We start from the raw sequence: 18,621 nt of genomic DNA on the forward strand, positions 1-18,621 counted from the left end.
ATATCTGGATTAGGAAAAACGAATGGAGATGGCATTTGACCGCCAACGATATTCGGAGCTCAAGAAGGTAAAAATTGCAGCTGTTGAATTCACCGATTATGCTATAATATGGTGGGATCAACTTGTGACTAGCAGGAGACATAATGGTGAGGCGCTGGTAGAAACATGGGATGAGATGAAAGCGGTGATGAGGAGGCGCTTTATACCAAGTCATTACCACCGAGACTTGTTCCACAAGCTGCAGAATCTCACACAAGGCAATAGAGGCTTGGAAGAGTATCATAAAGACATGGAGATTGCCATGATCCGTGCTAATGTGGTAGAGGATCGTGAGGCTACAACGTCACGATTCTTGAGTGGTTTGAGCCGAGATATAGCAATGGTGGATAAAGCTATCAAAGTTGAGAGACAATTGAAGATGGACCAAAATTAAAAGAGCGGTGGAGTTTCAAGTTCGAATTGGAAGCCCAATTGGAAGAGAGATGAGAAGCCAAATTGGAAGGGAAACAACTCTAAGGCTGAAACTTCAAAGGAGAAGGAGAAGAACGGTAGAGTTGGTTCGAATCTGACTTCAAGTAAAACCGAAAATCCTAACACTAGAACTTGTGAAATTAAATGTTTCAATTGTTTAGGCAGGGGTCATATCGCAAATCAATGTCCTAATAGAAGGGTGATGATAATGACTGGACCTGGAGATGTTCAATCCGAAAGTGACGGGGAGGAAGATGATGTTGAGATGCCACCGTTAGAGGACTATAGCGATGTTGAGATGCCGGTCAAAGGTGAATTGATGGTGGTTAGGCATTCTTTGAATGTTCAAGTTAAGGAGGAGGAGCATCACCAATAACGAGAAAATCTGTTCCATACAATATGCTTGGTGAATGGTAAGATTTGTAGTTTGATTATTGATGGGGGTAGTTGTACGAATGTAGCAAGTTGTACCATGGTTGAGAAGAGTGGAGTGGTAAAAGCCGAGGGAAAAGGAGAGAGGAAAGAAAAAAAGGAAAAGAATTTCTTTGCAAAATCAAGTGAAGTGAGGAGAGCTTTACTACTGGATCGACCGATGCTTGTACTTTTGTACAAGGAGGCACTGTTTACTACTAACGAACTTGACCCAAGTTTGCCTAGTTCTGTCGTGTCTTTATTGCAGGAATTTAAAGATGTCTTTCCCGATGAGATTCCCGGAGGTCTACCACCGATTCGAGGCATAGAGCATCAAATTGATTTGATTCCTGGTGCGTCATTACCTAACCGACCCGCATATCGAAGCAATCCCGAGGAGACAAAGGAACTTCAGCGGCAAGTTAGCGAATTACTGGAGTGAGGATATGTGCGAGAGAGTCTTAACCCATGTGCTGTTTCTGTTTTGTTGGTACCGAAGAAGGATGGGTCTTGGCGCATGTGTATTGATTGCCGAGCAATTAATAACATTACGGTAAAGTATCGACATCCTATTCCTAGACTAGATGATATGTTGGATGAATTGCATGGAGCTTGCATTTTCACTAAAATTGATCTGAAAAGTGGTTATCATCAGATTAGAATGAAAGAAGGGGATGAATGGAAAACTGCATTTAAGACTAAATATGGATTGTATGAGTGGTTAGTCATGCCATTTGGTTTAACGAATGCACCTAGTACTTTCATGCGACTTATGAATCATGTTCTACGTGCTTTTATTGGCCGATTTGTGGTTGTCTATTTTGATGATATCTTGATATATAGTCAAAGCCTTGATGACCATATTGAGCATGTGCGAGCTGTTTTTCAGGTTTTAAGGGACGAACAACTATATGCTAACCTAAAGAAGTGCTCTTTTGTGACTAACAAATTAGTATTTCTAGGGTTTGTTGTTGGTGCTGATGGAATACAGGTTGATGAAGAAAAGGTGAAAGCAATTCGTGAATGGCCAACACCTAAGACAGTAGGAGAGGTGCGCAGCTTTCATGGTTTAGCCAGTTTTTATCGCAGATTTGTGAAGGATTTCAACACCATCGCTGCACCTTTAACCGAGGTTATCAAGAAGAACGTGGGTTTCATGTGGGGAGAAGAGCAAGAGAGAGCATTCAATCTGTTAAAAGATAAGCTAACTAATGCTCCTTTGTTGCCTTTACCAAATTTCAGTGCTACTTTTAAAATAGAATGTGATGCTTCTGGTACGGGAATTGGAGCCGTGTTGATGCAAGGAGGACGCCCCATAGCTTATTTCAGCGAGAAATTAAGCGGAGCAACATTGAACTATCCAACTTACGATAAAGAGATGTATGCTTTGGTGCGAGCTTTGGAGACTTGGCAACACTATTCGTGGCCAAAAAAGTTCGTGATCCACACCGACCACGAGACTTTGAAGTACTTGAGGGGGCAGCAAAAGTTGAACAAAAGACATGCCAAATGGATGGAGTTCATCGAGACTTTTCCATATGTAATCAAGGACAAGAAAGGTAAAGAAAATGTGGTAGCCGATGCACTTTCCCGAAGGTTCGCAATTCTAACTACTTTAGGAGCAAAGTGTCTAGGATTTGAGCATATCAAAGAATTATATACTGATAATGATGACTTTGGAAGAGTGTTTGAAGCTTGTGAGCATGCTACGTTTGAAAAATTCTATAGGCATGATGGATACCTCTTTCGTGAAAACAAGTTGTGTTTGCCTAGATGCTCTTTGCGAGAGTTGTTAGTGCGAGAGGCGCATAGTGGCGCTTTAATGGGACATTTTGGCATAAATAAAACTTATGAAGTACTGCATGAACATTTTTATTGGCCACACATGAAACGAGATGTTACACGTGTTTGTGAGAGATGCATTGCTTGTAAACAGGCTAAGTCTACAACTAAACCACATGGCTTGTATACTCCTTTGCCTATCCCGATGCATCCTTGGGTTGATATTTCTATGGATTTTGTGTTAGGATTGCCTAGGTCTAAGCATGGTAGGGATTCTATTTATGTGGTTGTAGATCGATTTTCGAAAATGGCTCATTTTATACCTTGTCATAAATCTGATGATGCATCGCATATTGCTGATTTGTTCTTTCGTGAGGTTGTGCGTTTGCATGGCATGCCTAGGTCTATTGTTTCTGATCGAGATACTAAATTTCTTAACTACTTTTGGAAGACATTGTGGAAGAAGTTAGGTACACAGCTTTTATTTTCTACTACTTGTCATCCACAAACCGATGGTCAAACTGAAGTAGTTAATAGGACTTTATTGTGTGCTATCATTAAAAAGAATATTAAGTCTTGGGAAGACTGTTTACCTCATGTTGAGTTTGCTTATAACAGGAGCGTACATTCCGCTACTAAATTCACACCGTTTGAGGTTGTCTATGGTTTTAACCCATTAATTCCGTTAGATTTAACCCCTTTGCCTGTTGATGAGCGTGTGGATTTAGATGGTGCTAAGAAAGCTGAATTTGTAAAGACTTTGCATGAAAAGACGCGGCTGAATATTGAGCACAAGACAGAGCAATATGCAAAGCAAGCCAACAAAGGACGCAAGAAGGTAGTGTTTGAGCTCGGTGATTGGGTCCGGGTTCATATACGCACAGAGCGTTTTCCTGAACAACGACGTTCTAAGTTGTTACCGCGAGGGGATGAACCATTCATAGTGTTGGAGAGAGTCAACGATAATGCCTACAAGCTTGATCTTCCAGGTGAGTATGGTATTAGTGCTACTTTCAATGTTTCTGACTTGACTCTTTTTGATGCAAGCGATGATTTGAGGGCAAATCTTTTGCACGGGAGAGGAAATGATGTGGACATCGAGCCCTATCGAGGAGGAGGTACTAGGGACCTATTATCCTATCCGCTAGGCCCCATCACTCGAGCCAGAGCAAAGGAATTCAAGCAAGCTGTCGGCGTCATGGTTCAAGATCTTTAGAATAGAAACAATATGGATTCAAGACTTAAAGATTTTGAAGCTCCTTGGGGCAACAATATCACTTTTTGGTTACAATGACTTCGAGACGCTTGGAAACGAGCCACTGATCAATACTCACTACTTTAGTAGTGATTGACGACGTTTTTTAGCGTTTCGGAATCATTTAGATGGATTTTTCGGCATTTTTCTATTTTTAGGCGAATTTTCATTAATTAAGGATATTTTTGTAATTTTGCCTTATTAGGGTTAGCACCCTATATAAGAGAGCTTATAGGTTTCTGTTAACGCAACTTTGATTCAGAATATTATACGGAGAGGTTTTTTTCTTTGAGTTCTCTTGAAGACTAGATCTTATCAAGGTTTCCTTGTGGCGATCGAATTCAACTTATCGAGCAAGATCGCGAATCCTCTTGTTCGTGGCGTTATAGCGTTGATTGGTTGATACAAGTTCGTCAACAGGTCGCGTTCATACCGAGATTACCAATCACATGTTCGATTGGGGGTTGAGGTTAGCAAATTCGCAACTCATAGATCTTCGTAGAACGATCAACTTCCGCAACGATTCACATCAACTATGCTCGCATATTCTCCCGAGGTCGTGACAAAAACTTAGTTTTTCACCGAGATTTGTCCAGATTTTAACCCAATTGAACCTCATTAACATCACGATCAAAGGGTACAATTTAGTTGTGCTCTACAAGAGTTTTCAACGACAACTAATTTGCTCAAATCGGACAACCAATTCGCTGGAGACCGCTCCCATTCAAGCCTAGTCGTCCAATTTTGATGGGGTGGAGAAATTTTGCAATTTTCACAAATCAAGAAATGAGATTACATAGATTGCATTGATCTAATCGTAAACTTTCCAATGCCTCGAGAATCACCTCGATTGCCTCGGCTGTCCATTCAGCTTGTTCGGTAGAAATCCGCAATCGGGACACCTTTTTGGAAACAATTTTCGAAATGCTTAAATTGTTGTCTTCTTGTAGCCGCATGCATTATATCAATAAGACGTCAGATGAGAGAGAAATGAACGGTCAAAGATTGATGGTTGCTTAAGAGAGAAAATCGACATCCATGCCACTGGCACGTGTCAGCGCTACTGGGCCAAGCTGGCGCCCTGTGAACATTCAAAGATTGATCATTGCCGAAGAAATGAACGGTCAAAGATGGATACAGTCGCAACACCAGCTAAGCCGGGCTGAGCCAGCACTCAGTTGACGTTGGACTACGCCAACCCAACTTACCTAGAGAAAATCTTTGTGTCTTGTACGACTTAGTATTCAAAACAAAAGCCTAGCGTTAGATGAAAGAATTTATTTATCCAATGATTTGCTAGTGAAGTTAGCACATAGGATCCATTGCTCGCTATATATGGACATTTGGTTTTGTTCAATTAGCTTCCTCTACATGAAATCACTCTTGAACATCTGCGAAATATGCCCAAACATAGTTTAATGTCTGTGCGTACATTAACAGAAAAACCACACACTTAACTACTAACTACAGAAAGATGTACGCGGTTAAGAATGTTCTACATTCCTGTATTTGACGCCACTCAGAAAATCAATCCCAAAATAGCTCCTATTTTACTTAAAAGAACAAAAAAGGCCAATTAGTCAAAAGCAAAAAACACAATCTCTTGGCAATGTTGTCAAAGTAACACAACTTTCAAACATATTAGAAAAACACGCATGTTAGGGAAAATTACCAAAAAAATTCTAGATCTATTGTAATTGTATTAGTTCAGTTTTTCTGACGAATTTTTGCTGGCTCGCGCTAACGTGGTAGATGGTCAGCTGATGACAATTTTTTTTTAATTTTTTTTTTCTTTTCTTTTTTTTTCTTCCCCTACCGGAGTTGACCTTGCCGTCGTTGCCTCATGCGGCCATTGCGAGGCCAACCTCACCCTGCCAAGGCTAGGCTTAGCCTAGGGAGGGGAATAAAAGAAAAGGAAAAAATTAAAAAAATTTAAAATATTATGTCACCGGCCGGTCAAAATTTATCGGATGGACTGAAACGGTATAATTGCAAAAGGATTTAGGACTGAATTGGCACAATTACAATATGTATATAACTTTTTTGATAATTTTCCCCACATTTTATTTTGTTGCAGTTTTAGCACGAATTTGCAAATGTCTCAAAAAATTATGCAACCTTTTACTATCATTACAAAATTAGCATGAACCAGTGTTTTCGTCTATTCCCGTTGCTGTCCCTTTCACGTGTTAGATAATATGGGCACACGTCATACGTCCTCCCTTCAAAATCAGGTTGCGGAACTCTTTCTTCCTGGCCAGATTAGTATGAAAATAGAGCTGAGTAAAAAGAGAAATCGGAGCTATGTGACCACATTTCTCACATGAAAAGAGGGAGATGGGAGATGATGAGTTCGATTCCCCACCTTCTCATAGAGTTGAGGATGAGAACGCGTGAGTGAGAATGCGGTTTCGCAACCTAGACACCCCCATTCTCAAGTAAGAAGATTGGCTATTGGGACAACCCCTAATGATTCAACCACACATTAATGGCATTCTTATGTATCATTTCTTGCCATCATCTCTCTCACGTGTTAAACACGAACACATATCTGTTTGATTGTACAATAAGGAAAAAAATGCAAACAAAAAAACAAAAAGTTCACGGACCGTGGCTTACGGTGGACAATTAAGAACTATAATTGTACAGTAAAGGGAAAAAAAAACTATTGTTCGATTGATCACGTGCATGCATTTAAGAACTTAACATGATTATCTCGATCTTTCATATTTTAGTCCTTTTTGAATGGCGGGGTTCTTGAAAATCCGACTGTTCATCAATTCATGGTCTCCGTCTTCCTCCTCCTCCGCCTAGAAAATCAAACACCACCACTAGAATAACTTTCCGGGAAAACTCCCAGAAACGTTCCTCCTCCTGCTCCTCCTCCAAATAGCCATGGCGAATACGAGCTCTTTCGACCAAGAAACCTCCACCTACAGGTCTCCACGCCCGCCGCTCCATTTTCCTCCGAGGCCAACCTCACTCTCACTTCCCATTTTCCGAAGCTACTCTTCCTCTTCCTCATCTTCTTCACCACAATCCCTCGCACTGATCGACGCAGACTCCGGCGAGTCCCTCACCTTCCACCAACTCGAGACCCGCATCTCTACTCTCTCCCACGTTCTCCTCCACGAGCTCAGCCTCGGGAAGGGCAAAGTCGTTTTGCTCTTCTTGCCCAATTTGATTCATTTCCCCATCTTTTTCTCTCCGTCGTCTCCCAAGATGCCATCGCCGCGACCTGCAACCCCATGTACACTCTGTCCGAGCTGTCCAAGCAGGTCAACAACTGCAGACCCAAGCTGGTGATCACCGTGCCCGAGCTCTACAACAAGGTCAGAGGATTCAAACTGCCCACGATCTTGCTCGGCAATCTGCAGTCCAAAAAATCCACCAATTCCAAGATCCGGAACTACTTCAACCTAGTGGAAACGGCGGAGCCGAAATCGGACTTGTCGTCGAATCACGTGGCTCATGACGACATTGTGGCCCTATTGTACTCGTCGGGCACGACGGGGACGAGCAAAGGCGTGATCTTGATGCATGGCAACTTCATTTCGAGCTCTATGATGGTGATTGCCGATCAGGATCATTATAAGGAGGGGAAGAATGTATTCTTGGCCTTCTTACCGATGTTCCATGTAATGGGCCTGTCGTTCATAGTCTAGGGCTTTTTTCCAAATTAGGATAAAAAAACAAATTATCAAAATAGGTTTTAAAAAAAAAAAAATTTCCAGTTTGGGGTCCGCTAGACAATCTTATTGCCAAGCAAGGCCCGATTGGCGTTTGGGCTGCCGAGTGGGCCGCCGCTCAGCCCTCACACCGCCGAGCGAGGCCCCCGTTCGGCGGTTCAAACGCCGAGCAGGAGCGCGGCCTTCTTTTGAAGCTTATTTTTATAACATAATTATCAATAATTAATTCTTTTGAAGCTTATTTTTATAACATAATTATCAATAATTAATTAAAATATATAATTACTAATTAATTATGTAATTAATTAAAAATATTAATAAAATAAAAGTGCTGAGATATATGAAAAACATGAAATTTTCATAATAGATAACAATCGCAAACCACAATTACATCTACTAATAATGTCGTCTTCCTACATGACCCGTTGTTCCGCAATTAGGTTCTCTCTGGTGCTCGGTAGGTCTAGTATTGTATCGATGTGGATGAGAATCCGACCGAGTATGATGTGTAGATGATAAATGCATATCTTATCAAAATATGCCATGCCCAGACGGTATATATCATACTGTACGAAGGCCTAGATAAAAAGGAGAGAAATCGGATTCATATGAAGTAGGAGAAGTAGTTGGAGTTTGCGGTCGTGGATTTTCGGGAAATATAAAAGTAGATCCCTCAAGAAATAGACTAGCAAACCGGGCAAATCCTACATCGAAATTTACCTGGCCTAACCCTAAAGTGAATCCATGAGCGAAATCTGTCACATGATACTCCAAGGTGTAAAGGACGATATCACCAACTAGATGAGCTCGATAAGTCCTCCGAGTTGGTTGAACAGGCTTAGGTAGGTCAAACTCGTGCGGCCTCACAGGTGCTGCTATAGTTGCTGGTTGGGGTGGTGGCATCATTGTTAGCCGTCTCTTCTCATTCCGGGCGTATAACATTGCCTTAGCTATCCTCCCCACACCCGCCCTAACCCGACAAGATGGACGTGAATTTATTATATGTAAGATTTGTTCGATGCTATCACCCTAGTAATGATATCAAAAATAACAAAACTTATTAAATGCCAATAACTTATGTTACTAAAAAATAATTAATGAATTAAATTAAAAGTGTTTGCACGAACCGTTGAACCTATTGCGGCTCCAATAATAGAATCCACTTTCGTGTATGTCTACGGAACCACTCTATATATCTTGAATGAAAGTGAAGTTGCTCCGTTGCAGAAACACTATGGACTATATATTCGTCACGTCTGTCCCATATAAAGATCCACCGTCCATGCTTAGTCGCCCAATCCTTCCCGGGTGGTCATTTGTCAATATCATGTAAGGCTTTATGATCACCAAGAGGAGTAGGTATTGGCCGCTGATACCAAACTACCGAAGTACTCGATCTAGATAATACCACTCAACTATCCAATAACGGATGAGTAGGAACGAGCCCTCCAAATGTCATGTCCCTGCAGGAAATGTTGACACTCGATTTTTAATCAATTTTCCTTAACTTTTATTTTCTAAAAATTCTCAAAAATTCACAAAAAATCAAAAAATTGAAAAATCAAGTTTGGGAGCCTTGGCCAAGCATAAGGAACCAATTTTGAACAAAAAATAATTTTTGATATTTTTCACATTTTTTAATATTTTCGAAAAATAGGAAAATGTTAGAAAATTCATAAAAAATACTTTTCGAGGTCAAAAAATACAGAAAAATGTCTAATATTTTTATTTTAATTCACTCTTCATATTGACCTCAAGAAAAATCAAAAATTGAATCCAATTTTAGGTGTTTCTTCACAATGCCTAGAGTTGAATTTCCATAAAAAATACAAATTGAGTCTTTTTATTTGCAATTTTTGCACATTTAGAGTCTAGACATTCAATTGCAGTCCTTTCAAGCTTCAATTTGATCAATTGCACCCTCAATTACACGAATTGCGCGAATTGGGCGAAATTTCTAAAAATCTTGCAATTAAGTCCCAATTTGTCAATTTTTGAAATTATTTTTAATTGAGGGACTTTCGTGGCAAAATTGAACCGTTCCCCTATGTTTTCATACATTCTAAATCGATTGGTATGGGTCGCACCGTCCAATTTGATCAATTTCGTACTCAATTGGAGTTTTCCTCAATTTGGGTATTTAGAAAAATTTGGGGCTTTTGCATAAATTGATGAAAAATTTTGGGCAAAATCACATTTTTAGATGACATTCAGGCCCCTAAATGCAATTTTGAGGTTTAATTGTAAAAATTCCCAACCAATTTCGATTAATTTTGAAAATTTCGAAAAGTTCATCATCCGAACCGGTTCGGACCGGTTTGACCCCCGGTCGGACCGGTCGAACCGGCTCAAACAATGTCATCTTCTTCCCCAATTCGTGCCAATTTGTAGATTCAACGATGGACTTTGGCGATCAAATTGAGGCTCAATTCGAACCTAATTTGAGTAATTGATGTGGGGCTTTTGCTCCTCAGGTTGAGAAGAGCCAATTGCCATCGGTGACAGGATCGACGGCCGCCGGAACACAGCGGAATCGCCGGTCAAAGCCTCGGCAGTTCAAAAAGTCAACATTTTGCAAAATACACAAATTCAAGCTCAATTCGCGACTAACGGAGAACCAAACGGAGTGTATCGTGATGTCCATCGCCGTCCGACCTCAAGCGACCAAAAATCACGTGGGCAGCACGTGCGGATCATCACCGATTCAAGTTTGCCCGACGCGCTAAATTTCAAAATGCAAGTATAAAAGAGGCGAGGAAGATTCGTGAAGAAAGGGGGGCTCATTGTGCTCTTTGGATCAAACAGACTAGAGAGAGAGAGAGAGAAATTTAGAGAGAGAGGCTTTGGTGCGGCGCCATAGCCGAACTTGCGGACCGAAGTCAGACGACTTCAGCCCGGCCAATCCAGGCCAAATTGGAGCGGCGGATTGTCATCGGAACTTCGCCCGAGCTAGGACAAGCCGATCTCACCAGCTCAATCATCTTGAAACTCCCTAAACCGGTGAGTTGAGCTTCGAACTTTGCTACTGTGCATCAATGGCATCATACTCACGCGAGCACGATTATTGAAATTATCATGTGCGTTTTGGTTCTGTGACATCCCTAACCACGATCGCATCTTTATTTTGCATCGATTTCGCGTGAAAACCTTGAGTCGAGCCTTCCATACATCTCGGTCCGGCCGAACACCGGCCATACCTTTCTAGGCCCCGCAAGCTCGATCAGAGCTCGAAGTAAGTGTTTTGAACTCCTAAATATGTTCGTCTATGAATGAATCGACCTGTTATGCTCTGGATTGCTCGAATGAACTCTGCAATCTTGATCTTGTGCGAGTTTGATTCATGTTGATTTTGTGGATGAAATCACTTGATTTTTATATATGTTAGTCCGGACGTCGAGTCGAGTCGATCGGCGGTGGTTTTGAGTCATTCCGGTGAGATCTCACCGTTAGATCTCGCCGGAGAAACCACGGCCGTCCATTCATTGTCGTCAAGAGGTAGCGACGAAGGTGACGTGGCGGGTCAACGGGTCAAAGTCTGATGTGGCGTCATGTGATTGGTTTAGCTCTCGCCGACTCGGCCTAGTCGTTGGCGCGAATAGGCCGAGTCGGATCCGATCCAACGGTGGTAATAAATAGCTGAGTTTGATTTAGAGTTGTTAGATCTGATTTTCGTATTTTCTGGATATTACGTTTATTAGATAAAAACCAAAAAATGCAGAACGGTGCCGTTTTTGCCTAGGTTAGGCGTCGTCGTTTTAGCCGTAGAAGAAATAGACGGTCCAGATTAGGCTCGGGATCAATTACAGCCGTTCTGCGTTATAATTGATGCGACGTCGTTTTGGTCATAAGCGAGTTGACGGTCCAGATTAGACTTAAGATTGAATCGTGGCCGTTCATTTGATTATGTGATGCGATGTCGTTTAGGATGAATACAAATGCGTCGCCGTTTTTTATTCGAGAGAGGTTGATTCGCTCGATTGAGCTTCAAGATTTAATCGTGGCCGTCCATGGCTTTTTAGATGCGGCGTCGTTTTGAGAGGCGGACTCGATGCGTCGTCGTTTTCTTAAGTGGCGAGTCGACGGCTAAGATCAAATCTGGGATTGATCTTAGCCGTCCATGTTATTTTCTTTAATCCCGAATATTAGGAAAATAGTTAGAAAATCAAAAAAATTAGAATATATAGGAACGACACCGTTTAATGCTCGAGCAGTTCGGCGAGTGGGTCCGACCAGGTTGACCGGCTGTTGACCGGTTTGACCCGGTCCGGAAATATTAATAAAAAATAAATAAAAATAGATAAAAATTTCCAAAAAATCCAAAAATTCATAGAAAATTCACAAAAATTTCCAGATTTTCCCAAAAAATTTTCTAAAAATTTCTAGATCGATTCGGGACTCTTATAGTCCGGATCGAGAATTTTCAAGATTTCAAGGGTCGATTCACATCGATTCGAAAAATTCCCGACTTTTTTTAGAAAATAAATAAAAAATCCAAAAAATAGAAAAATTAGAAAAATTCTGAAAAATCACAAAAAAATGGGAAATAGCCGCACGCAACCGGCCCGACCCCAATTTTGTGATTTTTGGGTCCCGAACCCCAAAAATGGCCATTATACACTTCCGGGCCTTTCGCCCCAAATTTTCCCGAACTACCCCGGAACCCAAAATTGACATTTCTGTGGGCCAATAGGGACATATTAGATACGTCTTCTTGACTGATTGATTGAATTGATTGAGATTATCTTGATTGCGCATTCAATTTCGATTGTGACTTGCTAGGTAGAAAACTCCCGTCCGCATGATGCCTTAGATCGTTAGGGCTTACCTCACCCAAAATTTCTTCTGCATGAATTCGTAGGTTAGAAAATCACTCGACATCGGTAACCGAAAGGGCGTCAATGTAAATCTTGGTGTAACCAAGTCTCCAAACCTAAATCTCTGGTTTTCGTAGAACCGAACGGTTTCTCCCGATCGTTCGGTAAGGTTTTCCGATCATACCCTCCAATAAATTGATCGGTGGCGACTCCAAAATATATGTACATTATGCACATGCCACTCGACCACATTAAGGTCGACCTCGATAAAATTTTTCCCCACATCGCGATTCGAGTAATGGGTCTTGGGAGGGATCGGCGATCTTAAAATCCCGCCGACAACCGGGGTTTACAAAGGATCGGCTCGTTAACCCTTCGCATTCCGAAAAAAATTCTGGGAAGGGTCGCGATAGGAAATAATATGGTAGAGTCTCCAAAATGTCCCTAGTGTAAGGCTTCCAAGTAATCCGTTATCGTAATAAAATATATCAAATTAAATGAAGAATTAATTTAAAAGCTAACGTTATATTAAACTCGTTCGTTGCTATCATTACTTATATCTTCGGATGCCAATCTATCAAGTTGGTAGCGCAGATGTGACAAAATATGTGTGGGGACCTCCATTGTGTGTCGGCCTTAACTCTAGCTGCATAAACAAAAATCATTGGATTTTCATATATTATACGTATTGGAAAGAATTAATAACGCTCGAACCGAAAAGGCAATAGATCATATATCGACTACCGAAAGGTGCATCCGGTAAAGGAACATCAATCGTTAGGGATGGGGAGATACATTTAAAGCACTCCCACGCCCAAATTTGCAATACATGTAGGGTACCACCCAATTACTTCGCTTCTAGGTCGGTTGCACGTCATAGCTCCCGATATAACCACGTAAGTACTATCGAATCCCAACTGCATCGAGTAGAGATGATGAGGTTCGCCAGTAGTGTAAGAAACTACAAACTAAACCGAGCACATGATTTATCCACGAAAATAGATCCTCCAAGCAGGCAAAAAATGAATGCCCTAGTATGCTACACTATGGTGACATCATTGGCATCCGCTAAAAGATCTTCAAAGCGTTGTCTCAACCATCTTAAACTTATCTACGTGCCATGTAATTGGGCTGGGTGAGCACCGAGTAGATCATCACAAAGAGTGGTCCAATTCACATTAGTAGAGCCAAGAATCGCACGTCCATCGATAGGAAGCCCCGTAAGCACCGCAATATCCTGCAGCGTCATCTTGCATTTACCTTCCGGCATATGGAAGGTATGGGTCTCGGGCCTCCATCACTCTACGAATACAGTAATCAAATGCCAATCAAACTGGATAAATTCCATCATATAAACGCCGTAAAATCTTGAAGCTTGCAGATACGGGACTATACGCGGATCAAGTTCACCTATGTATAGCATCTCTCGCTACATATAAGGACTTCAATTGAATGTATCTGTGAAATGTGACATGAACAGTTAGTGGTAATTTTGATAATGCTATTACAAATGGCAAATCAACTGCTAAATTTCTTAGTTACCTTAGCGTCTCATATGGCTTATGATCTATATCAAGCCCGTCCAGTAAGTAGTGAACCATTCTCTAGGCCCGGCTGAATTTGAGTACTATGCGCCATATCTACATAATTGTAATATTATAATATTATAATAAATTCACATATGTATTGATAACATGGAAAAGATGAACTGAATAAATATCGCGCAATTGTGATATTATAACATTACAAAAAATTCATGTATCTAAAGTAAAATTCGGAAAAAAAATAAACTTTATAAATATCAATCCAATAATGATATTATAACATTACAAAAAAATCATCAAACTAATTTACATAATTCACACAATTATGATCTACTCTCGGGCAGATCTGTGTGCATAAGTTTACCCGTTGCGCCCTGATTTTCCACAGTGTGTAATGGTTTTGCAAAAAGCTCTTGCTCGGCATTTTTCAGTCCATCTCATTTCCTATCCATGATGCCCTGGGCCTTCTTTTCTTCCAAATACGACTCGAGTCTAGCATTAATGGCAGCTCGTCAGATTCAAGCCTATAATCAATATGCCCCAACGGATAAAATATGTACTGATAGCACTAAAGGGTTTTATCTAACGTATACCATTCATCTACATACGATCCGTAATCAATGTTATACGCTTGACATGCTGCAATTACATGGGAACATGGGATTTTTAGCTCTTGAAATCAATGCCATACGTTCGCAAGTCCGGGCGCACTATGTGTTTTTGGCCCCATGATCCCCTAGATCTATAATGTCTAGTTTTCATTTTGAAAACCCCGCTATCAAAGTCGAAACATGTCACTGTATGCCTATTTGCTTTGTATTTGTTGTGCTCGAGCGTGGCACTAGCAAATTACGTATATTCCCACCCATTATCTTTATGCATCATGTATATCATTATTCTCGTATCAAAATAGTGCACAAACCGGTAGAATATCTTGTCCACCATGGCTGCTATTAGCGGACCACGAAAACCCTTCGACATCCCATTGACCGATTCAACTAAATTTATCGTCATTGATCCATATCTTCTTCCTTCATCATAAGCATTTATCCATTTGTCTCTTGGAATCTAATCGTACCATGCGGTTGTGGCTGGATCGAGCCCCCTAATTTGGCTCATAATTTGATCGAACTTCTGCCGTAGGTTCGTTTAAACTGTATATTACAATAACAATTAGTACTTCGCACTCAAATTTATGAACACGTATTTTTCTCAAGTTTATAAATTTCAAAATTTACCTGCCATCTTAACAAGTCTTTTGCCTTCAGCATTTTTGAATTGTTTATTGTAGTTGCCGACAAAGTGCCGAATGCAATATCTGTGGTGGCCATGTGGAGGACTCCTTTGTGCTGTCTCCATTGCTCGTTGAATCCCGATATGTCTGTATGATATTACACAAATATCGTCCCTCCTAGTGACATATCTCCGCAACGGATTCAAAAATCAAGTCCAATTCTCAACATTTTCTCGATGGACCACAACAAATGCTAACGAGAAACTATGATTGTTGCCATCAAGTGAGGCCGCATAAAGGAGCGTTCTTTGGTATTTTTCGTATAAAAAAGTACCATCAACAAATATCATAGGACGATAACTTGCAAAGCCTTCAATCGTCCGCTTGAAAGTCCAAAACATCCGGTTGAAAATCATGCAACCCCGATGTAGGTTGATGCGATCAACGATCACGAAATGCGAATCTAGATTCCAGCTTGCCATTTTGTTCAGCCACGTCTTCAACCTACCGTATGACTTATCCCATTCTCTAAATTATCTAGCAATCGCCATTTATTTGGCCTTCTAGGTTTTACGATAAGTAGGTTCGAAGTGCAGCTAGTCTTGAATCTCCGTTGTCGGTGGCTTGATTTTGATATATGGATGGGCGGAGACCATTGCTTCTATCTGGTCAGAGAGGTACTTTTGATCAAGGTATTGATGATCCCGTGACATTTCCGAATTACTACATGTATATGGCCTACTGTACTTACTTATTTTCCAAAACATGCCAACCGATTTAGCAATTGCCCGGAACCTCCAACCACACGGTCCATTCGGATTACCACACTTTCGCAACCAGCTACACCGCGACCCGTGATGAAAATAACATGCCAACATCAAATTCTTTTGATAGATCAAATAACATATAGCCCAACTTGGCTTTTGTATCGTCTTACACATATCAAAGTCGATCTCCGAATAGGGCGGTGGATATACCAACGGCAAAATGTGATTACTACAATGGGTATTGTGGTAAGCCTCCATATTGTCACATTCGACATCTTTTTCATCACTGTCATCGGTGTCCATCCAATGATCATTTTTTTTATTACCATCATCATCATCATTGTCGTCATTATCATCGGACTCCACGCATCGATTATACAGACCATCATCATCTACACCAACATTAAAACCTTCCCCAGCTGAATCAACTATCATTTGGTGTTTAGCTACGGTTGCATAAAACAGTAAAATCCCATAGCACCAGCCTAAAGAGCAAATTGCTGGATCATCCTAACTGTAGCATCATCATGCACCTCCGTAATGTCATATGTAATACAATCATGTGTTACAACCGGATATCTATACACCACTATTTGAATATACTGGTATCCTATTATATTCAACGCGCTCTCAATCGAAGCACATAACTCATCAAATGTCAATATGTTTACAAACTCGAACATGGTAGATTGTTTGCCTTTGTAATTAATTCCATATTCAGTTAGTATTATTATACCTCCCCAGTGCACAATCGCAAATGATGTAGACGACATTCCGCTAAATAAATAAATTAGAAATTATTTCGCATCTACAATTTAGTAAATATTATCCTGTATACATTAACAAATTAATATTATAATAATTAATATATCAAATGAAATAAATGTCCTAGTATAGCCTTAAGGGCTTAGAGAATGTGCGATCAAGGTCCATAGGAAAATTGAGAAAATTTGAGAGATAATTTGCCAGAAGGGAAAAAATCGACATTTTTTTTTTGAAAAATTGGGGATCAAATACCCAAAATAGTCTATGGCTAGTTGATTGTGGCCATTTGCTTTTTTTTTTTTTTTTAGATTTTTTGGAATTTTTACTTTTTTTTAGACAATTTACCGGAAGGGCCAAATCATCATTTTTTTAAAAAAACGTGTTTGTCAAAATACCCAAAATAGTCCATGTCCAATTTGATTGTAGCTGTTTTCTATTTTTTGAGATTTTTTTTTGGAATTTTTACTTTTTTTTTTTTGGAGACAATTTGCCAAAATGGCAAAATCGTCATTTTTTTAAAGTCGCCGACCAAAATACCCAAAATAGTCCATGGCCGATTAATTGTGGCCATTTCCTATTTTTGAGATTTTTACTATTTTTTTGGGAGTCAATTTGCTAGAAGAGCGTTTGAGAGGAAGACGTTTTGAGGTGAGGTGAGGAAGGATTCTTCGAGGGAAACTTCATGAGTTGAGTGAGGGAGAGTGTGAGAGTTGAGTGAAATGAGGAAAATTTCTGATAGTACGAGAGGAGGGAGGGTTCCGAGAGTGCTAGAGGAGGGAGAATTCTAAGAGTTTTAAGTAGAGCCGAAGGCTCTTTGCAGCACCTTCAATCGAGCGTTGTAGCATCCATGAGAGGGGGAGGCCCTCCCCCCTGCTCTACAATCACACTGCTGAACGGGAGGGGTCACCCTCCCCCCTTTGTTGCAGCAATTTGCAAAGCTGTTGTTCGACAGTGTGGGGGCCGAGCGGGCCTCACTCGGCAGCCTAAACACCGAGTGGGGGCTTACTCGGCAATAATATGTTTTTTTAACCCATTTTGGTAAATTTTTTTCCTAATTTGGAATAAAAAACCCATAGTCTACGCCCGGCTCGCGAGAGAGCGCACCATCGTGACGTTGAGAAAGTTTGAGTTGGAGAAGGTGTTAGGATGTGTGGAGAGGTATTGAGTGAGTTACTTGTACGTGTATTCCATGGTGATGGTTGTACTGGCAAAGCTGCGTATAGGATCGGAGTACGATTTGTCTTCCTTGAAGCCGATTGGCTTTGGCGATGCTCCTCTAGGTAAGGATGTTATAGAGAAGTGTGCGAAGAATATCCCCCATGTTGATAGCTATTCACTCGTTTTGTAACAAGAAAAATCTTTTACCAAAATTCGTTCTTCAATTTATACTAAGAGGGTTCCGTAGTTCAACTATCAATGGAAATTTTAGCGAGAATAAGGAACAATGCAGATATGTGGAAATGAATTGGAAGTAGATGAACTGAATGAGTATTTGAGATCAACACATGTTTGAACTACGTTACAATACTCTTAGGAAAGTAGTAAATGGCTAGGAATTAAACTTGGATTGCGTAAAACCGAAAGTACAGGAAACTTAAAGTGCGTTGAAAGCTAAATTGCAGAAGACATTGAGTGTTTTTGTATGAATTGTTGATTTGCCTCCTTCCTCTTCTTTTCTGAGTATTTGTATCTTCTCGCATTTCATAATAGTCCCGTCGGTTATTCTCTTATTTTCAAACCTTGAATCTTGGCGCCTTCAATAACCGCTCCTTTTGCCCATGTTCTTCACTCCCTTTGTCCGCCAAAACTTGATCTTCAACTGCCCATATGATTTTGAATTTGAATCTTTATAAATAACTTTCCATGATCTGCTCAAGCCCATTACTTCC

General features: G+C 40.5%; 1 pseudogene; it reads left to right on the plus strand.

The window, feature by feature from the left end:
- Window positions 1–6,814: 6,814 nt before the first annotated feature.
- LOC125315990 lies at window positions 6,815–18,080 on the plus strand (annotated as a pseudogene).
- The last annotated feature ends 541 nt before the right edge of the window (window positions 18,081–18,621 follow it).

The sequence above is a fragment of the Rhodamnia argentea genome, chromosome 7 (genome assembly GCF_020921035.1).
Source record: "Rhodamnia argentea isolate NSW1041297 chromosome 7, ASM2092103v1, whole genome shotgun sequence".
NCBI classification, from domain to species: domain Eukaryota; kingdom Viridiplantae; phylum Streptophyta; class Magnoliopsida; order Myrtales; family Myrtaceae; genus Rhodamnia; species Rhodamnia argentea.